We start from the raw sequence: 12,018 nt of genomic DNA on the forward strand, positions 1-12,018 counted from the left end.
GTTATAAATGATTGTTTTGCATAGTTTGATGTAATAAAGACACCACTCTGATAAATAGTTCCTCAACATTTTGAGATAATCAGCATGGCCTATGAGACTTATATGAGAAACCTCAAGAAATTACAGAAGATGGTTGTCCCTAAAGAAACATGATGGTAAAGACTTCCTCTGTTTTAGTGCTCTTGTTGTTCAAATGTGTTCTCAGTCTAAGAAAAAATACTTCTTTTCCTCCTATGTGGAACATGACATACCAGAAATGAGCCTTCCTGGTGATGAGGGACCAACCATGGCATGACATAACCAAAATGAGCTTCCTGACAATAGAGGGCCAATGATACTTTTAATAACTGATCAATGCTACTTTCTAAAGGTTGATCAGTGATGCTGATCAAAATGGAGGAAGAGCTACCATGCCAGAGTAACTGCCTTCCACTTCTTATGTCTCAAGTCTTAAAAATTTTAAAACAAGGAACAATAACCTTTGGACTGGGCCTAAAGCAACCTTGCATTCCAAAGAACTGTTTGCAAAAATAACAAGAAATCAGATATTATGACTATAGGACTGATGACTACTGGACTGAATTTTAAAATGTTTAGAATTAACTTCACTACATTATCAGCACGAATAGAAATACCTTTCTTCTATTTAAGTAATTGTTCCCCTTCCCTTTCTCAAATATAACCATTGCTTTTGTCCCTTAATTAGAACATTATTTTGGCTTCTACATGAATCAGTGTGTTCTGAATAGCTATCTTTATTGATCTCAATCAACGCTTACTTCTTCTCGCTTTGAAAGACCTTTTATTTTTAGATTAATTATAGTCTCTGTGTACCCTCAGCTTCTCCTTCCTAATCTCCAGTCTCTAAAACTTCCATAACTGGTTCTTCATATTGAAGTGTTCTTTGATAGATGATTGGATAAAGAAGATGTGGTACATATATACAATGGAATATTACTCAGCTATAAGAAAAGATGAAATACTCATTCGTGACAACATGGATAAATCTTGAGATCATCATGCTAAGCAAAATAAGTCAGACAGAAAAAGTTGAGAACCATATGATTTCACTCATATGTGACACATAAAACTGAAAGCAACAAATGAACAAGGCAAACAAACAGCGACTCATGGAAATGGACAATAGTTTAGTGGTTACCAGAGCAAAGAGGGGGAGAGGGGGAGGTAGGTAAAGGTATTGGGGATAAAATATATGGTGATGGAAAGAAACTTAACTTTGGCTGGTGAACACACAACACAATATACAGATGATGTATTATTGAATTGTATGCTTGAAACTTATATGATTTTGTTAATGAATGTCACTCCAAACAAACAAATAAACAAACAAATAAAAGTAAATTTCTGTCTTGTTCATTCGACTGGACATTGAATGACATAACCAATATAAACCATGGGTTTTGAAATTAGACAGAACTACCTGTGTTTGGACTCTGCTGCTGCAACAAGTAGACCCCAGGAAACAAAGACTCAAATCAGATAGAGATCATTTGTCTCTCACATGACCATCTGAATTCCAGGATAGCAGATGGCTCTGCTCCATATGCTTATTCAGGGACCTAGGTTCCTTCCATTTTGTTTCTGCCCAATTCCTTAGGCATTATTTTTATCTATATGATCAAGGCTGAGTTTTAAATCTTTCTAGGCATGGTTTTGTAGGAGGAGGAACAAGACTATGGAGGAGGAAAGTTCCTCATTTTAAGTTCTCTGGCCTATGAGTAACTCCACCGATTCTGCTCCCATTGGACCCTGCCTGATTGTAGGAAAGGTGTGATGCCACTATCCAGTCATGTGGAAGGATACACTTCTAGTATTAAAGAGGAAGAGAAAAATGGATTTTGGAGGACTTATAGCCATCTCTGCTACATAAGTTTTGTGATGTGCATAACTCACTTATGATACCTTCCTTGTAGGTTGGTGGCAAACAGTGAATGAGAATATGCATAGGTTCTTATCACAGTGCCTGCTACAAGGAACCCTTCGCTAAGGTCATATGTCAAGTGTTCATAGTGGACCTGACCCCAGTGGGACTCAGGTAAATTTCATCTCCTGGGGGAGGCTCCAGATGTGCCTGTACCTGCTATCTCCCTTTGATAGTCATAATTTCAGCTTTCAACATCAGCCAAGAGATGATGTCTTCTTTATTAGCAGCTCTTTGGGTTTTAGTTATAGATTTCTTTTAATTTGAAGTTCAGGGCAGGGAAATTACATCCTGTGATGGAGCAGATGGTAGGCGAAGGTGACAGCATTCTTATCTATCATTATAAATGGAACAGAGCTTAAAAGGTGTAATTTGTCATTCCTTATAATGAGCTCCTATTGCAGTTTGACCTGGAATTGAAGGAGCCTGGCCTCTGGAGCATTTGCACTAAGCTGTCACCTTGTGGGACAGCTTAGGAGTGCTCACCATGGCAGCAGATTCCTACTCCTCTCTTGCTTTCAAAGCAGGGCTGGAGTTTGGAGAAACATTACAGAGTGAGAGACATCCCCAGATCTCTCTCTTTGAAACAACAATAAGCTGAACATCTAAAACTCAACAAAAAACACCCAAACTGCACAACAGCACGCCTGAGCATGGGATCTGCGCATAAGAGTTACCACAGGTCAGAACCCCGGGTGTTGGGCAGTGAACTGGGAGGAAAAAAAGAAGCTGCCCCTCGCAGCCAGAGCTCCCTGAGGGGAGACAGTGCAGTGAGTTCTCTGAATAGCTCTGCCTGGGAAAGATATGGATGACACGATACCTGTGGCAGGGCCCAGTCATCAGAGCAGAAAGCAGAGAAGTGAGATGACAGAGAAGCGGGGATGGCAGGAAATCAAGAGTTGATTCGCACCAGCCACGGCAGTAAAATCAAGGCTGAGCCATAGCGCCCAATACCCGAACCCAGAAGTCCTCTCCCCCTATATACTCCAAGGCTGAACACAGCAGAGCCCCAGGGGAATCTGAGCAAACTCTACCAAAACTATTGCAAACACTGACAGAGACTGGGGCTGAGAGTAGCGAGTGTGATCAAACATCTATAAGGGAAAAAAGACATTATTAAGGCTTTATATAAAGCAGTGATCCAAGAGGCTTAGATGAACCTACTGGAAGCCAAAAGAAAAAATGCCTTCTTTGCAACAAACTAAAGAGAGACTTTTATATAATAAATCTTCTTTTTGAAAAAAAGCAGAATACACTTCCATGAATTCCCAGGCATAGAAATAGTCCAATAAACACCATGAACAACCAAGGAAACCAGGTATCTCAGAAAGAAAGAGAAAAATCTCTAGAAAATAAGCTTACAGACACAGAAACATGCAACTTAAATGTCAGAGAATTTAGGATGGTACTTCTGAAAAAACTCAGTGAGATACAAAATGATTCATATCAATAATTTCAGGAATTGAAAAACAAACTAGATGAGCAGAATGAGTTCTTTCGCAAGGAGATAGAAATCCTCAAAAAGAAACAAATAGAACTGCTGGAGATAAAAAAAAATACACTGCAAGAGTTGAAAAATGAAATAGCAAACTTGAGAAACAGAGTCAACCAAATGGAGGAAAGGGTCATTGATATTGAATACAGAAATATAGAAATAAATCAGAGAAGAAGAGAGAAACCGAAGAATGAAAAATAATGAAAGAGGAATTTAAGAACTAGCTGATACCATCAGGACAGGAAACATAAGAATAATGGGCATTATCGAAGGGGAGGAAAAGGAGCAGTGATTAGAAAGCATTTTCATACAAATAGTTGACGAGAATTTCCCAAATCCAAGGAATGAGCTAGAGCTTGGATTTCAAGAAGTCAACAGAACACCCAATTATCTCAGCCCAAAAAAGTCGTCACCAAGACATATTGTATTAAAATTATCAAAAATCAACGACTAAGAAAGAATTCTTGGGGCAGTCAGGGAAAAGAAGATGGCAACCTAAAAGGAAAGCCCATTAGATTATCATCGGACTTCTCAGCACAAACCTTACAAACAGAAATGAGTGGAATCAAATATTTAAACTATTAACTTAAAGGAACTACCAGCCAAGAATAATGTTTCAAGCTAAACTCTCCTTTAAATATGAAAGAGAAATAAAGAACTTTCCAGACATTCAAAAATTGAGAGAATTCTCCACTACAGGGCCTACATTACAGGAAATACTAAAAGGAATCAGCTCACCTAAGACAAAATACAACAACAACAACAAATATATATATATATATTTAAGAGGAAGGTGACTAGCAGGAAAATAGCAGCAGAGGAGTGCACTCTTACTAAGAACAGATCTATATAAACTTAAACAGTAAGAAGAGAATTACTATAGCAAGATAGTAATGAACATTTAGCATACATAGGGACAAATTGAGACAGAATGACAGAAAAGGGGAGATCCAAATTCACAAAGGGGAATAGAGATAAGGCACATGCAGAAGAAAATGAATGACTGTATATATATAACTGTCCTGTACACATTTGCAATGGTAACCACACACCGAAGATTCATAACTGGAGGACCAGAGGGAAAGCCCACAAAACCTAACCAAAATAAAGAAAACAAAGACAAGGATAAAGAAACAGTGGAAACACTACTACTAGAAAGCAAAAATAAAATGGCTATAAGAAGAGCTCATATTTCAATCATCACCCTAAAAGTAAATGGATTGAACTCACCAATAAAAAGACACAGAGTTGTAGATTGGATCAAAAACCAAAACCCAACTTATGCTGTCTCCAGGAAACATATCTCAGTTCCAAAGACAGATATAGACTCAAAGTGAGAAGGTAGAAAATGGTATTTCAAGCAATTTGCATTCAGGGAAAACTGGGAGTAGCAGTACTAATAACGGAAGAAATAGACTTCAGAATTAAAAAGGTAAGAAAAGATACTGGGGGACACTTCATAATAAGAATATGAATCATGCACCAAGAAGACATAACACTTATTAATTTCTATGCTCCTAATCAGGGAGCCCCAAAATATGTAAAACAATTATTAATGGAACTAAAGGAAGAAACAGACCTAAACACTATTGTAGCAAGGGACCTAAATACTCCACTGTCAGATATGGACAGATCAACTAAACAGAAAATCAATAAGGAAATAATAACCTTAAAAGACACATCAGACTAACTGGACATAATTGACATTTACAGAGCCATTCATCCCCAAACAGTGGCTTACATTCTTCTCTAGTACACAGAAAACATTTTCAAGGATCGACCACATACTAGGATACAGAGATAACTTCGACAAATATAAGAGCATTGAAATCATACCAAGCATATTCACTGATCATAGTGCTTTGAAGCTAGAGATCAATTGCAAGAAGAAAGAGGGAAAACCTGCAAATACATGGAGATTAAACAGCATACTATTGAGAAATAACTGAGTCAGAGAAAAAATAAAAAGAGAGACCAAGAGGTACATAGAAACAAATAATAATGATAGTACAACATATCAAAACTTTTCGGACACAGCAAAAGCGGTCATAAGAGGAAGTTCATATTATTACAGGCCTATCTCTAAAAACAAGAATGAGCCCAAATAAACAACCTAACACTTCATCTTAAAAAACTATAAAAGGAAGAATGAATGAAGCCTGAAGCCAGCAAAACGAAGGAAATAATCAAAATTAGAGCAGAAATAAATGAAATTGAAAACAAAAGAACAATAGAAAAAATAAATGCAACAAAGAGCTGGTTCTTTGAGGTTAATAAAATTGACAAACCGCTGGCTAGACTCACTAAAGAAAAAAGAGAAAGGACACAAATAAACAAAATCAGAGATGTCGAGAGGAAATTATAACAGACACCACAGAAATACAAAGGATCATACAAAAATACTATGAAAAATATATAACATTAATTTAATAACCTAGAAGAAATGGACCAGTACTTAGAAAAATACAACCTTCCTAGACTGAATCAAGAACTGGAAAATCTAAATAGACTGATAAGCAGTATGGATTGCTGATGAGCATTATGATTGAAACAATCATCAAAAACCTACCAAATAGTAAAAGTCCAGGAACAGATGGCTTTACCAGTGAATTCTACCAAACATTTAGAGATTTAATACCTATTATCCTCAAATTCTTCCAAAAAATCAAAGAGAAGACAATACTTCCCAACTCATTTTCTGAGGCCAATATTACCCTGATACAAAATTTAAAGATCACAGAAAACTACAGACCAATATCTCTCATGAACACAGATACAAAAATCCTAAATAAGATACTAGCAAACCGAATACAGTAACATATTAAAAAGATTACATACCATGATCAAGTGGGCTTCATCCCAGAGGCATTGGTATGATTCGATATATGCAAATTGATTAATGTGATATACCACATAAACAAATTAAAAGATAAAAATCATATGATCATATTAATAGATGTTGAAAAAGCTTTCAATAAGATATGTCATCCTTTTATGATCAAAACACTTAACTAAATTGATTAGAAGGAAAGTACTTTAACATAATAAAGGCCATCTATGACAAACCCTCAGCCAGCATTATACTCAATGGCGAAAAACTAAACACCTTCCCTCTAAGATGAGGAACAAGGCAAGGCTGTCCACTATTGCCACTCTTATTCAATATAACATTGGAAGTGAGTGCACTCAGGCAAGAGAAAGATTTAAAAGGCATCCAAATAGGAAACAAAGAAGTCAAACTATCACTATTTGTGGATGATATGATTCTCTATATAGAAAACCCTAAAGACTCCACAAGAACATTGCTAGAAACAATAAGCAAATGAAGTAAAGTCTCTGGATACAAAATCAATGTTCAAAATTCCATAGCATTCCTATACTCTAATAATGAAGTGTCAGAAAAAGAAGTGGAAAAAATAATTCCTTTTGTAATCGCACCAAAAAGAATAAAATACCTAGAAATAAATTTAACGAAACATGTGAAGGACCTATATAATGAAAACTACAAGACCCTATTGAAAGAAATCAAAGAAGATACAAAGTAATGGAAAGGTATTCTGTGTTCTTGGACTTGAAGAATCGACATAATTAAAATGGCCTTATTATCTAAAGCATTATATAGATTTAATGTGATCCCCATCAAAAGCCCATCTGCATTTTTAAAGGAAATAGAACAACAACAACAAAAAAATCAGATTTGTATGGAAGTACAAAAAGCCTCAAATTGGCAAAGCCTTCCTGAGACAAAAAACAAAAAACAAAAAACAAACAAAAAAAACGAGGCTGGAGGCATCTCTCTGCTCGACTTCAAATTATACTACAAAGTGACAGTAATCAAAATGGTATGGTATCGGCAGTTAAACAGACACGTGGACCAGTGGAACAGAATCGAGAGTCCAGAAGTAAACCCATGTTTATATGGGAAAATTATTTTCTAGCAAAAAGCCAAAAATATACAGTGGGGAAAGGACAGCCTCTTCAATAAATGGTGCTGGGAAAACTGGAAAGCCACCTGCAAAAGAATGAAACTAGACTGCTGTCTATCACCATACGCCAAAATTAACTCAAAATAGACTAAGGACCTAAATATAATACCTGAAACAGTAAAATGCATAGAAGAAAACATAGGAACTAAACTCAAGGACCATGGACTTAAATAGCATTTTATGAATTTGACCTCAAAGCCAAGGGAAGTAAAAGCAAAAATAAATGAATGGGACTACATCAAACTAAAAAGCTTCTGTTCAGCAAAAGAAACTGTCAATAAAGTAAAGAGACAACCATCTAAATGGAAAAATATATTTGCAAGCAATGCCTCTGATAAAGGCCTAATATCTAAAATATACAAAGAACTCACACAACTCAATAACAACAACAACAAAACAATCCAGTCAAAAAATGAGCCTAGATCCTGAACATACACTTCACTCTAGAGGACATACAAATAGCCAACAAATGTATGAAAAGATACTCAACATTGCTAGCTATTTGAGAAATGCAAATTAAAACCACAATGAAATATCTCCTCCTGTTAGAATAGCTATAATCAACAGGACAAGTAATAAATATTGGCGAGGATGCAGATAAATATGAACCCTCATATACTACTGGTTGGACTGCAAATTGGTATAGCCACTATGGAAAACATATGTATGGACGTTCCTCAAAATCTAAGAATTGATTTACCATATGATCTAGGAATCCTTCTACTGCTTATTTACCCCAAAGCCTTGAAAACTCATATGCAAAAAGATATTTGCACACCGATGTTCATAGCAGCATTATTCACAGGGGCCAGGACATGGAAGCAATTGAAGTGTCCTATGATAGATGATTGGCTAAGGAAGCTGTGGTACAAATATATATAATGGAACATTACTCAGCTATAAGAAGATTGCCATTTGCGACAGCATGGATGGACGTCGAGATAATCGTGCTAAGCAAATAAGCCAGACAGAAAAAGTTGAAAATCACATGATATCACTTATATGTGGGATATAAATCTAAAAGCAACAAATGAACAGGACAAACAACAGAGACTCATGGACATGGACAATAGACTAGTGGTTACCAGAGGAGTGATGGTAGGGGGAGATAATTGGGGTAAAAGGAGTCAAATATGTGGTGACAGAAAGAAACTTAACTATAGGAGGTGAATACACAGTGTAAACATATATATGCCTTACTGTTAAAGTGTACAGCTGAAACTTATTGGATTTTGTTAACCAATGTCACCATAAAAACAAAAAAAGAAAATTTTGAGCCAACTTAAAAAAAAAAGTAAGCAAGGCTACTCAGGAAAAGGAGGGAGCGTCCTTCCTGGAAGATTCTGGTTTTTGTTTCCTGTTCCTCTGCTCCCCTTCCAATAATGCACAACACCTCATTATGCTGCTTTTATCTTTCATATTATACTTTGGATAACAAAATTCAGGTACAAGATGGATAAAGCTATTTCATTTCTTGGCATCATGGCTGGAGCATGAACTTGCTTCTTAGGCTGTGAATAGTTTGCTCAAGTGTAGGCTCACAAAGTCAAATTTGATTCTACACTGTGGATCAAATGGCTCTCTTTGGTCACATTTTAGCAATGAAATAATGAATAAATTAACTAACTGACTGACTGACTAACTAACCAACCAAATAACTTTATCCCTTCTTTTTCCCTCTTCTTCTCCCTGCCCTCCTCTTCCCCCACCTCTTCTCCTTATTCAGTTCCCTCCCTTCCTCACTCCCTCTGCCCTTTTCTCCCTTCTTCCCTTTTTCTTTCCCTCTCTCCTTTCTTCCCTCCTTCTGTCCTTTCACAAATATTTACTTAACAGTTTTATGCTGAACCCTGCACTGACTGAGATTACAGAGACATATAAAGAAGACAAGAGCTTTGATCTGAAACTGTCTACCACCTGCATGTGACACAGGCATGAAAAGGTATACTTAAAATAAGAAGCTGTAAGTGTTATGAAGGAGGCACATATTTGCCTGGCAGCTGTGGGGGCCTGACGTGGGAAAGACCCAGTGTACCTGGGTTTGGTTTAGAGGATGCCCATGACCTTAGCCTAAGATATGAGTGCCTGTCTCTGGGTGGGCAGAAAGGGAGGGTCTTTGGGTAGGGGATACACAGAGTGCCCAGGATATGAGGGGGTTCTGTAGGAGGTCAGGTCAGGAAGCTATGAAGTGAGGCTGGGTAGTCTGGAAGGCTCCAACCGCAGATGGCCTTGATAGTTTAGTAGAAGGCACCTAGGCCCTATGTCGTGGTGCTAGGAAACCATGGAAGAATTTTGAGCAGAGGAAAACCATGGTCAGATTTGGTGGCCATGTGGTAGAAGGACTTACAGGCACCTAGACTAGGAGTCTATGGGCTAGCTGGATGGGCTTAAGGTCAGTTTGGAGATAATAAGGAGGTGGCTGGGGCCAAGAGGAATGAGTGTATTTTCTTCTCTCTCTGCTTATTTCCTCAACAGGGGACACTAGGCTTGTTCAGTACCAGGCCTGCATTGAGTCCCTTAATCAGAAATTACACAGCTTAGCACTTTCAACACCTGAGAGGAGATGCAGACTGCTCTCCCCATTTTAAAGATGAAGAAACTGAACTTTATAGAAATTGAGAAAAAACAGCCACGCAACTAGTGAGTGGCAGAATAACAATGAACATCCAGGTAAGTTTTTTTTTTTTTTTTTTACCCCAAAGTCCATGGGCTACATGGAAGATAAAATCTTCCATGGAACTGCATCCCTTTCTCAGTAAGTGTTTGTTGAAGAGTTGGAATGAATGGAGCAACTCGCCTCTCCTGCTGAAGGGAAGGCCACCAAATCCACAGGCCTCTGGCTATTCAGCACCTTGTCTCCTGCACTGGGCCCTTCCAGGCCTGATTTGAATGGCCCGCATGGACCCTGTCTGATGCTTCTGAGTCTGCATGGAGGCCAGACATCCCATCCTGGGTAGTGCCTTCAGGGAGTTGTGGTGTAATTCATCAGATGTAAAAATGGCTGGCACATTTGTTTCTTTTCCCAAGGAATACCAATGGTTGGAATTAAAATGCCTATGGCTCTAGAAGGCTTTTAGGGAATGAAGCTAACATGGGAATTTCAGGCCTGTGAGGAGGCTAGACATGGGTACCATGGGGCAGGTGGGTCTTCTGCCTCTCTCTGTCTGCCTTCTACTCATTGTATGGTGTTGACATAGTTAACATCACGTTGCAGTTTACCACAACAATCTTTATTTTACAGACAAGGAAACTGAGGCAAAGCGAGGCGATGTACAGCCAGCATCACGAGCTATTAAGTGATGGTACTGAGATTCAGTTTGTCTGCCCACAAAAGGTCAGGTGACCCTCCCCATGCTTCTGACTGGTGGTGATCCCACCCACACCTGTGCAGCCACACTGTGGGTTCCTCTATCTGGTTTTCCAGAGCCCCTGGTCTTACTGCAGGTACATAACTTTATATTGTTTTCTTTGTCACATTTAGAGTCCCTTTCCCCATCTCAGAGGCCAGCTCTGTGAGAACAAGGCCTAAGCTTGCTTTCTCCTCTTTGTCTCCTACAGCGGCTGTCTAATTCTATATCACTCGGAGTTGGAGCTATCCAGCATGAGAGCCAGCAAGGATATGAGTGGGAGAGTCCAAGCTTATGAAGAGATTTACAGATTCATGCTTTAGCTGAGAAACAATGGGCTACTATTTCCCCATCAATCAAGTAGATGTGTAACAGACAATTGAAGCCTCCCTAACCTGTGTTTCTAAGGCTTTGTGATCTGCACTTGCCTCCAGACTTACTGTGGACATTCCTTTCAGGGGCGAGGATTGGATTTTCTGATTTCCAGAATCAATACAGTACAAAGGTGGTCTTAGAATTTAAAATAAACATAAAAGTAACAACATTTTACAGAATTAAAGCAGTTTCTTTCCCATTTCTAATCTTTTGATAAATGGATTTGGTATGATAGGACTACTATTCCTTCCAAAAAAGAGTTTGTACCCATCTCGGTGTCCAGGGCTGTAGTCCCCTCTCCCAGGGTTCCTTGGAGGGATATAAGCTCTTTTAAGAATCTGAGTTTAGCAATTTCTTGATAGACATGGCTAGAGAAACCAATCTACACCCAGGACACACTTGGTAATTTAAAAAATAATCCTAACTTTTTTCATTTCTTGACGGTAATTTATTGAAATGCTTATATGCTAAAATCAAACCCCTCTTTATTCTACCTCTATACACTCACTTTTGGAAATTCTCTTTGGCCAGAGACAAATTCTGGTTCTGTTGAGAGTAGACCTTGTCTGTCCCATGCATGACAGGATGTCAAAGGGGACAGTGTCTGGATAGGAGGTGCAGGTCAGGGCAGAACTGCTTCTCTCTCAGAGTCTCTTATCCTTAACTCCTGATAACTCCTTTTCTCCATTTCTATAATTTTGTCATTTCAAGAATGTTAAATAAGTGGAACATACAGTATGAAATATTTTGGGATTGGGTTTTCAAACTCAGCATAAATCTGCGATTATTTATCCAAGTTGGTGCATATACTAATAGTTTGTTCCTTTTTATTGCTGTGTGATAGTGCATGGTATGGCTGTACCAGTTTGCTTAACC

The sequence above is a fragment of the Pteropus vampyrus genome, unplaced genomic scaffold (genome assembly GCF_000151845.1).
Source record: "Pteropus vampyrus isolate Shadow unplaced genomic scaffold, Pvam_2.0 Scaffold607, whole genome shotgun sequence".
Classification (NCBI taxonomy): Eukaryota; Metazoa; Chordata; class Mammalia; order Chiroptera; family Pteropodidae; genus Pteropus; species Pteropus vampyrus.